General features: G+C 40.7%; 1 pseudogene; it reads left to right on the forward strand.

Moving 5' to 3' along the window:
* The first annotated feature begins 4,736 nt into the window (after positions 1-4,736).
* On the forward strand, positions 4,737-5,241 carry LOC101615893 (annotated as a pseudogene).
* The last annotated feature ends 6,000 nt before the right edge of the window (positions 5,242-11,241 follow it).

The following is an 11,241-nucleotide window of genomic DNA, read 5'->3' on the forward strand; positions in this document are numbered from 1 at the left end:
ATCAGTAGCTGAAGGAACCCCAAAAGAGGTAACTGGTATCAATCTTTGTTCAATTCCCCTCCCCCCCCCATTACCTACTCTTATCTTGGCTGCAGCCGGCCCTTTATTACTTGTCTTACTTGCCCTCACAATTGGGTCATGCCTTCTCTAGCACATTGCTAATTTTGTATCCAGACAGAGAGAAACTGCAAAAATACTTGCTCTTCATAAACGTTATCAACTAATATAGCCAATGGAAATGAAACCCCTATCAAAGATTTGACAGGGATACATAAGAAAAGGAGGAAATGAGGGATTGGTAAAATGGCTTAGCAGTTATGACATTTGCCTGCGAAGCCAAAGGACCCAGGTTCAATTCCCCAGGACCCACGTAAGCCAGATGCACAAGGGACACATGCGTCTGGAGTTCATATGCAGTGGCTAGAGGACCTGGTGTACCCATTCTCTCTTTCTATCTATCTGTCTCTTTCACAAATAAATAAATAAAATATATTTAAAAAAATGAAAAGGGGGAATAAAGAGCCAACCTGGCTCCACTTAATAGCAAGAGCCATTTTGATATAATGACTAAGTTAAGTTTCTATTTCTCTGTTTCTTTTTTTAATTTAGTATTTACTTATTTGACAGAGAAAGAGGGAGAGAGAGTGAGAGAGAATGGCGTGTGAGAGTCTCCAGCCACTGCAAATGAACTCTAGATGCGTGCACCCCCTTGGACATCTGGCTAACATGGGTCTTGGGGAATCAAACCTGGGTCTTTTGGCTTTGTAGGCAAATGCTTTAGCCACTAAGCCATCCCTCCAGCCCTGTTTCTCTAAGTTTTTCTGTTTGAACTGGGGCCACAAATTGTTCCCTGGTTACTGTTTCCAGGATTGTGTATTCATAATATTCCAGGAAGTAGTTAAACTGTAATGGCTGGTCTGCTTCTGTCACCATGCTTGCTTGCCTCTGAAACCCCTTGCCCTGTCATTTCTATGGTTTTACCCTATGAAAAGAGCCTGAGAAGCTGACTCTGGGCTTCTCTCTACACTCCACCTTAGAGAGGCAGCCGCCAGACCAGCTCTACTGTGCACAATTAAAAGTTTGCTTCAGCCGGGCGTGGTGGCACACACCTTTAATCCCAGCACTCGGGAGGCAGAGGTAGGAGGATTGCCATGAGTTCAAGGCCACCCTGAGATGATAGAGTTAATTCCAGGTCAGCCTGGACCAGAGTGAGACCCTACCTCGAAAAAAAAAAAAAAGTTTGCTTCAATTTGGCCATAATTTGTGGTCTTTATTCTTGCAAATTCTAGTTTATGGTAATTATTTTTTGATAATTTTCATACAGGTATACAATTTTTGTTCCTACTCACTCCATTACCTCCTTTTATCCCTCTCTCCCTCCCACTGAGCCCCTTCTTCTTCCCAAGTAGTTTCTACACTTCCACTTTGATGGCTTTTTGTTGTGATCCACTGAGTTTAATTTAATTTAATTAGGGCTACTTAAATGAGCATGGGTGGAGAGGTTATTTACTGAGTCAGGCTAATTTACTATTAAATTTGCTACACTACTGAATAAAACATATCTCCCTCTACTCTAGCAACCATTAACTACCAGTAACTTCTCAGGGAGGGATGGGGCCTGATGACCCCCTCCAAACTCCATGATGGAATATTGATGGGCTCAATACCATGCAGTTATCATTCAGATAATCACGACTGTTGTGAATTCATGAGTTCAACAGCCATGTCATGTTTGGAAGACAGTGTTCCATAGCACTGCTCCCATCCTTGGCGTTTACATTCTTTCTGCTCCCTCTTCTACAACATTCCCTGACCCCGGGGTGGGGGGCAATATAGATGTCCCATTTAGGGCTGAACATTTAATAGCCACTTATTCTCAATACTTTGATAAGTTGTGCATTTCTCAATAATCACATCCACCAAAAAAAAAAAAAAAAAAAAAAAAAAGTTTCTGTGACCAAAGGTGAGAGCAGCACCAGACTGTGGCATAAAACTAAATCTTTGGAATATGGTACCTGCTGTTGTTAGTCCCACATGAACAAAGTCTGGTTTGCTTGTTTCTTTCTTTCTTTTTATGTTGTTGTTGAGGTAGTGTATCACTCTAGCCCAGGCTGACCTGGAATTAACTCTGTAGTCTCAGAGTGGCCTTGAACTCATGGCAATCCTCCTACCTCTGCTTCCCAAGTGCTGGGATTAAAGGCATGTGCCACACTTGGCTAAAATCTAGTTTCTTATAAACCTAATTTGTAGTTTTACTTGTCTTCACCAGCCATATTTTTCTTCCAATGCATAGAGCTAACCTTAGAAATGGAAAAAAATCATCACAATAAATTCAGAATTACATGATTATGTTAAACATTTGAAGTAACTGACTAAATGAAATATTTATTTCACCAATACAATATCCTTTTGTGTAAATATTGTACCTATGATAATAGAGAAAAGAGGAAGAGGTCTCTAAGTAACTAATAGCAGTATTAACCTGGTAGCATAAAGTCAAGATAAGGTGGTCATGACTGTTAAGGAGCAGTCAGATGGTATATGGTAAATGTGGCACCTTGCACTGAGTGAAAGTAAAAATAAAATAAAGCAAAGACAACTGTGTTAATGAGTCAACCAAAGATTTGAAGTTTCTGTCAGGATGAGTCATTCTTTGTGTACATCTTCACCACCAGCATGACTCATACTCTGGAGGAATAAAGGTCAAGGGACTCACAAGACAGTCTCCTCAGTCATATTACCATATACTTAGGGAAAACTCAATTGCCCAGGGGAACATCAAATTGTGTAAAACATTGCTCTGGCCCTATTCTCTAGGCCAATAGCAGTCAACCAGGGTCTCTAGGAGGTTACCTGAACTGAGCCTAGGATATTTTGGTCTAAGGGAGATAAATGACCTCCAAAAGGTAGTAAGGGTGGGTGTGGTGGCCCATGCTTTCATCCCAGAACTCAGGAGGCCAAGATAGGGGGATCACTGTGAGTTCAAGGCCAGTTTGAGTCTACATATTGAATTCTAGGTCAGTGTGGACTAGAGCAAGACCCTACCTTAAAAAACAAAACAAGAACAAGGAATCACAAGAAATCAAAGAATACACTTAAAAAGAGCCAAATTTAGGAGCAGAGATACTATTAGTAGGCAAAAACTTTTGGGCTAGTTTGTGTTTTTAAATTTTTTTATATTGTTATTTATGAGAGAGAGAGAGAAAGAGAGAATGGGGGTGCCAGGGTCTCCAGCCACTGCAAATCAACTTAAGATGCATGGCCACCTTGTGCATCTGGCTTGTATCAGTCCTGGGGAATTGAACCTGAGTCCTTTGGCTTTTTAGGCAAGTGCCTTAAGTGCTAATCCATCTCTCCAGTCCCTATTGGGCTAATTTGAACATAGGGAAAGCAGATGTTTCTATGATCTACCATATTATAATAATTCACTATTGTTTGTATTTCACCTCCTTAAATTCACACATTGTAATCTTAAACTTCAATGTCATTATGTTGGAAAGTGGATACTTTCTAAGGCCTTTTCATGTGAGTATGAAATGTCCCCTTCAGGCTCATGTGTTTAAATGCTTGGCCACCTACTGATGGTACTATTTGGGTAGGTAGTGGGATCCTTTGGTCATGTCATATGCATGGTGTGTGCAAGGAACTTGCTGGGAATAGATACCTTAAATTCCTTGCTTCTTGACTGTTGATGTGATATAACCAGCTGCTTCATGTTCCTGTAGCCACAGTGGTCAGCTGCTCCCATGCCTTTCCCACTATGATGGGCTGCACTGTAAGCCAGAATAAATCTTTCTTATGTTGCTTCCTGTTAGTTACTTGGTCACAATGATGAGAAAAAGAGTGGATATATAAGGTAACCAAGTCATGAGGGTGAAACCTATACTGCTCTTATAAAAGGAACCACAGAGCTCTCTCACTATGTCTGCCATGGGAGGAAGGGGACACACACACATGTACACCCCCCCACACACACACACACACTCACATCCACAGTCCACAACCGAGATGAGGACTGGCATGAAGACGAGACAATGGTGATACACTCATCTTGGACTTCTTGGCTCTAGGGCTGTGAAAATCAGTCCATGGCACGTTGTAGTAGAAGTACTATGTAATTAATTCAATAATTTTTCATGAATATCTTCTAGTTGTGAATAAACAAAGATGTTTGGAAGAGAATGCTGTTTCTTATTTTCCCCATATATTGTACATTCTAAATGTATCCAGGAAACAGTTTTCTGGCCATCCGGACTGGTTTTTTAATGTATTTTTTATTAACAACTTCCATAATTATAAACAATATCCCATAGTAATGCCCTCCCTCCCCCCACTTTCCCCTTTGAAACTCCATTCTCCATCATATCCCCTCCTCCTCTCAATTAGTCTCTCTTTTATTTTGATGTCATCATCTTTTCCTCATATTATGATGGTCTTGTGTAGGTAGTGCCAGGCATTGTGAGGTCATGGATATCCAGGCCATTTTATGTCTGGAGGAGCATGTTGTAAGGAATCCTACCCTTCCTTTGGCTCTTACATTCTTTCTGCCACCTCTTCCGCAGTGGACCCTGAATCTTAGAAGGCCTGATAAAGATATTGCAGTGCTGAGCACTCCTCTCACTTCTTCCCAGCACCATGATGCCTTCAGAGTCATCCCAAGGTCACTGCCATCCGGAATGATTTTAAAAGCAAGTGAGGTGCTCCTTTGCAGACGCCGCTGTTCTCGGTCATAGGTTCTTGTCAGCCATGGTCAACCCCACCGTGTTCTTCGACATCGCGGTCGATGGCGAGCCCTTGGGCCACGTCTCCTTCAAGCTGTTTGCAGACAAAGTTCCAAAGACAGCAGAAAACTCTCGTGCTCTGAGCACTGGAGAGAAAGGATTTGGTTATACGGGGTCATGCTCTCACAGAATTATTCCAGAATTCATGTGCCAGGGTGGTGACTTCACACGCCATAATGGCACTGGTGGCAAGTCCATCTATGGGGAGAAATTTTAGGATGAGAACTTCATCCTGAAGCATACAGGTCCTGGGATCTTGTCTATGGAAAATGATGGTCCAAGCACAAACGGTTCCCAGTTTTTCATCTGCACTGCCAAGACTGAATGGTTGGATGGTAAGCATGTGGTATTTGGGAAAGTGAAAGAAGGCATGAACATTGTGGAAGAAATGGAACGCCTTGGGTCTAGGAATGGCAAGACTAGCAAGATGGTCACCATCGCTGATTGTGGACAGCTCTGATATGGTTGATTGTTCCATCTTAACCGCCAAACCATTCCTCCTGTAGCTCAGGAGAGCACCCTGCAGTCCGCATCTGCTCACCATACCCTGTCATCTGTGCTCTCGCTACAGTTCTTTGGGGTTCCATGTTTTTCTTATTCTTCTCCAAGTCTAGCTGGATTGCAGAGTTAAATTTAAGATTATGAATAAAAATTAAATACCAAAAAAAGCAAGTAAGATGTATTATATGCAGCTAAAAATGATCTAAACAAAGAGTACAAGAGCTATAACCACTGTAACTTTACCAATAGTATTAAAACATGAAAGGAGAGTCTGTGAAGGGGCTAAAGATAGTTAGTATGGAATACAGGAGCATATGATAGCTACATGCAACCCATCCAAGTGGAAGGAAGGCCTGGCTCTTAGATTCTGTTCATTTTCTTGGTAGAGTCATGTACCTGTGATAGTTTATATTGACTGTTAACTTGATCTGACCTAGAATCTAGAAACCTATGAGGGATTGTGAAGATTAGGTTAGCCTCTGATTAGGTTAATTGAGATGGAAAATGCTCCTCAATCATTGGCAGCACTGTTCTATGGGCTGGATCCATGACCAATGAAAAAAGGAGAGCTGGCAGAGCAGCAGCATTTACGGCTCTCTGCTTCCTCACTGTTGCTGACCACTTGCCTCAAGCTCCTGCCACCAACACTTCCCCACCATGGTGGTCTGTAACCTGGAACTATAAACTGAAATAAACCCTTTCTCATTGAATCTGATTTTTGCCAGGTATTTGTCCTAGCAATGGAAAAAGGTAACAAGTACAGTATCCATCAAGCAGATAGGAACAAGCTATTTTATCAGCATGACGCTGAATTCCTAGGTTCTAAACCCAATCTATCAAAGTCCACCAGAGTCCAGTCTGCTTTTTCTAATGAGGAGGAGGGTATAGCTTGAATTAGGTCAACGTAGTTCTGGTTTGCTTGTTTCTCTTTATTTTCTTTCTTTATTTTGAAAGAGAGAGAAAAAGGGAGAAAGAAAGAAAAAGAGAGAGAAAAGGAGAGAGAGAAAGTGGTATGTCAGGGCCTCCAACCACTGCAAATGAACTCCAGACACATGTACCACCTTGTGCATCTGACTTATGTGGGTCCTGGGAAATCGAACCAGAGTCCTTTTTTGTTGTTTTGCTTTGTTTTGAGGCAGGTTCTTACCCTAACCCAGACTTCCCTGGACCTCACTTTTTTAGCCTAGACTGGTGGTGAATTCATGACAATCCTACTACCTCAGCCTCCCTAGTCCTGTGATTATAGCCATAGGCTACCACATATGACCCAGAGGTATAGAAGTCATTAAGGACAATGCTAGGAGGTTAATGTTTCTGAAAAACATCTATCCTGACTTTGATATTCAGATTTACCTCCATCAAATGCCAAACTAATGGCTAATAATTATCTATTGAACTAAATATACCCAGTTTAAATGTATTTTTTTCTTGGTGTTAGGGATCAAACCCAATGCCTTGAAAATACTAGGCAAGCACTCAACTACATCCCCAGCCCTTGTTTCATTTATTTATTTTTGAGACAGTCTCTCCCTCTTCTCTTCCAGCCCTTTTTATGTGTACGTATGTGTGTGCACGCGCACATGCAGGTACACTCGCTGATAGGCATGAGATTACAACCCAGGCAAGCCTTAAACTCATGGTCATCCTGCCTCTGTCTCTGAGTGCTACATGGTTTTCCTAAGGCTAAAATTACATTGTTTCATAGTTAGCACATGTAATCCACACAGAACTCTAAAATTGTCTGTAATTACAGTCAGTATTTGTTGGGTCCTTACCATATTCTGCGAATTCTTCTAAGTGATCAAATGTATGCAAGCTCAGTTATTTCTCAAAACAATGCAAATAAGGTTGGACTTGCTATTATCCCAATTTAATAGAAGAAAATTGGAGACCTAAAGGCTAAGCCCCTGCTCAGCACCCACAGCTAGTCAATGGCAGCATGCACTTTACCACACTCCATTTTGTTCCCTTTATCCTTTCTCATGCAGACTGCTCCTGTAATTAGATACATTACTCTCCTTGCAAACATGTGATTATATAATACCTTTTCATAATGAGCTTTTGTTTTCCCCACACAGTAAATCATAAAAGTCTTTAGAAAGCAAGATGTAGCCAAGGGTCAGGCTTACTGGGTACTAGGGCATTGCTGCTTCTACTCCTTTATAGATGACAAAACTGAGGGAGGTCCCCCTCTCCCAGTGCTGGGGACTGAATCCAGGGTCTCTGGGCCTTGTACATACTAGGCAACTGTTCCACTACTGAGCTACATCCCTGAAACCTTTCTTCAGTCATGATTTTATAGTGATAAGCTCTTAGTTAAGTTCATTAACACAGTTCTATTTCCCTAGTTCTACCCTAACCCACCCTTCTTGCCTGAGATAGAGTCCAGGGCTCTTTGCACTTTCTAAGCATACACTCTATAGCAGCAGGCCTTACCCAATCGATATTTTAAAATATCACTTTCCAAAATGGGAAACATGGTAGAATATAGCATCTCTATGTATCTCATTTGCACATAAAGTACACATAAAGTTCACATAATGTTCTTTCAGAAGACACCAGTACTACTATTAATGGCACACCCACCTGCCATGTAAAACATAAGACTTCTTGCATTCTGGTTTCCTTTTTTCTTTCTGTCTTTTTTTGTTTTGGTTTGGTTTTTTTTTTTTTTTTTTTTTGAGACAGAGTCTCACTATATGGCCCAGGCTAGCCTCAAATTCACAATATTTTTTTCTCTACTTCCCCAGGGTTAGTTTTCCTGGCACATGCCACACACATTTTGTTTAAAACATATCCATTAAGTAAAGTACTATGCTGTGTTCAAATGTCACCTAAGTTAATCCTTTTGTGTATGTGTGTTTCTATTTTAGTATACCACTGGGCTCTTTGGGTTCTTATCTTTCCAAATTTTACAGTTTACTTTTTCTTTTTTCTTTTTTTGGTTTTTCTTTTCTTTTCTTTTTTCTGAGGTAGGGTCTCACTCTTTACTCTAGCTCAGGCTGACCTGGAATTCACTATGGAGTCTCAGGGTAAACCTCCTACCTCTGCCTCCCAAGTCCTGGGATTAAAGATGTGTGCCACCATGCCTGGCTGCTTTTTCTTTAGTGACAAATTCAACAAGTTTTTATTGAATGCCACAGTTCAGTATGCATTTTGTACACATTGTTATCTCATTTGCTGTATACATGGGTACTGGGAAATTGAACCTGAGCCATCAGGCTTTGCAAAATGTGCCTTAACCTCTGAGTCATCTCTCCATCTCTTTTATGTAATGTTTTTAAATTAATTTCTTATTTTTTATTAATGAGTTTTGTATTTAGCAGTCAGTTTGGTACCATTATTAGGCTCATCCGTGACCTACCCCCCCCCTTGGCCCCTCCTTGTTGAGGTATATGGGTCATGCATTGTGGAGTTAGCCCATAGTTATGGGTAAGATAAATGTCTCTGCATATCATAACCCAACATGTGGCTCTGACATTCTTTCCGCCCTCTTCCGCAAAATTTCCATGAGCCATGTTGGGCTCATTTTTGGTCTGCTTCAGTGATGAGGTGTTGGGGGCCTCTGGGTCTCTGGGTCTCTGATTTGGTAGGAGTTGATTCCTTTTATGTCATGTTTATTAAATTTTTTGGTTTTAATAATTTTAAATATTCCCAAATACAAAGCTATGTGAAAATGCATACTTAGGGGAGTCTAATTCACATCTGTCTCATTTCCATACATCACTTACAGCTTTTTTTTTTTCTGAAGGGCAGATTTAATGTATATATATGCAGATGTGTGTGTGTGTGTGAGAGAGAGAGAGAGAAAGAGAGAGGGAGAGAGAGAGAACATGTGTGGATATGCACACGGACAGTTGAGAGGTGTATAGAAACTTGAATAACATTTATAAATGAATATATTTACAAAGTCAAATCAAGATGTTCAAAACATTAAGATTATTAATAAAGCATAGGTAGATTTAGCATGATATAGGTTAATATACCAAGCAATCATATTTACAATATATTTTTTTTTAATTTTTATTTGAGAGCGACCAACAGAGAGAAAGACAGATTGAGGAAGAGAGAGAGAGAATAGGCGCGCCAGGGCTTCCAGCCTCTTCAAACGAACTCCAGGCGCGTGCGCCCCCTTGTGCATCTGGCTAACATGGGACCTGGGGAACCGAGCCTCGAACCGGGGTTCTTAGGCTTCACAGGCAAGCGCTTAACCGCTAAGCCATCTCTCCAGCCCTCATATTTACAATATTGATGAGGAAAATAAAAATATTTCATTTTGTCCTTAAAGCATCATGTCCTTCTTATCTATATCATGGTATGATGGCAGCCCTTCACACCCACTTGCTACATTAATGAAAATAGAACTGAGACATTTGCACTAGTAATTATTAGAGGAACTTACCTAAGCAGTTGCTATTGATCCACTATTTAAAATTTTATTTAGTTATTTTATGTTACTGGGGATTAGTAAGGTATTTGTTTTTCCCTTAGGGTTTTTTTCAAAATAAAGTCTCACTTTAGTCTAGGCTAACTCACTCTGTAATCCCAGGCTGCCCTCAAACTCACAGTGATCCTCCTACCTCTGTCTCCTGAATGCTGGGATTAAAGGTATGAGCCATAATATCTGGATGCAAGGCTATTTTTTATTTTTTGTTTATTATTCATTTGTTTATTTGAGAGCAACAGACAGAGAAAGAGGCAGATAGAGAGAGAGAGAGAGAAAGAGAGAGAGAGGGAGAGAGAGGATAGGCATGCCAGGGCCTCCAGCCACTGCAAATGAACTCCAGACACATGCACCCCCTTGTGCATCTGGCTAATGTGGGTCATGGGGAATTGAGCATCGAACTGGGGTCCTTAGGCTTCACAGGCAAGGGCTTAACAGCTAAACCATCTCTCCAGCCCAAGGCTATTTTGTAAAAAGTGATTGACCAAACTATTTTATCATCAAAAAGCCTTCCTTAAAAAGCTTCACTGTTACTGGGTGTGGTGGCCCACTCCTTTAATCCCAGCACTGTAACTCATTTTTGGAACTAATACATTATGAAATTATTCAAAATATATTACAAAGCTTCCTTAAATTAATCTCCAGTAATCAGGATCTTAATTTGGGTCTTTCAAATTTTTGTTTTGTTTTTCAAGGTATGGTTTCAGTAGAGTCCAGGATGACTTGGAATTTACTATGTAGTCTCAGGGTGCTCTCAATCTCATTGTGATCCTTCTACCTCTGCCTCCTACGTACTGTGATTATGCACGGCCAATTTTTAAATTTTTTAAAAAGTCTTGTTATTTGAGAGAGAGATTGGGAATTTACACCCCAGATCCTCCTGCTCTCACAAAACAATTCCAGATTGTGTGTCTGGTTTTGCATGAGTCCTGGGAAAGTGAACCCTAGGGAGCAGGCTTGGCAAATGCCTTGAACCACTGAGCCATCTCTCCAGCATCGGTTTTTGTTTTTTCAATTTTAAATAAAGTTTTGTTTATAGCTCAGGCTGGCCTCAAAATCTCTATGTCTTTGCCCCAATTTCTCAAGTGCTGTGATCAGTAATGTGCTTCCCCACATGTAGCCAAGATAATAATTATTGGAGATGAGTGTATTTACTGAATCCAGCCCTATAGACAGTTTTGGTTTGGACAGCAGAATGCTGTCAGGTCTGGCTTTGTGTTGCTTCATTTGTAGAAACTAAGTCAGAGCTACTGGAACGGTAAAGCTAATGTTAGGGCCATGCAAATCCAATGGCTGGTGTCATTGTCTGCCCTCTTCTTCCTGATAGTGTGTGTTTCTTTAGTCACCATGGGCATCATGACCAAAATTCATTGCTTTGATTGGGTTGGCAGATATGGTTAAAAGGGATCTGTTTGTGTCTCTTTCCTACCTTTACGTGGTTTTCTACCAAAAAAAAAAAAAAAAAAAAAAGATTGAGGATTCATGGCTACTTTGCATAATCATCTGACAATATTG

Source organism: Jaculus jaculus, chromosome 4 (assembly GCF_020740685.1).
Source record: "Jaculus jaculus isolate mJacJac1 chromosome 4, mJacJac1.mat.Y.cur, whole genome shotgun sequence".
NCBI classification, from domain to species: Eukaryota; Metazoa; Chordata; class Mammalia; order Rodentia; family Dipodidae; genus Jaculus; species Jaculus jaculus.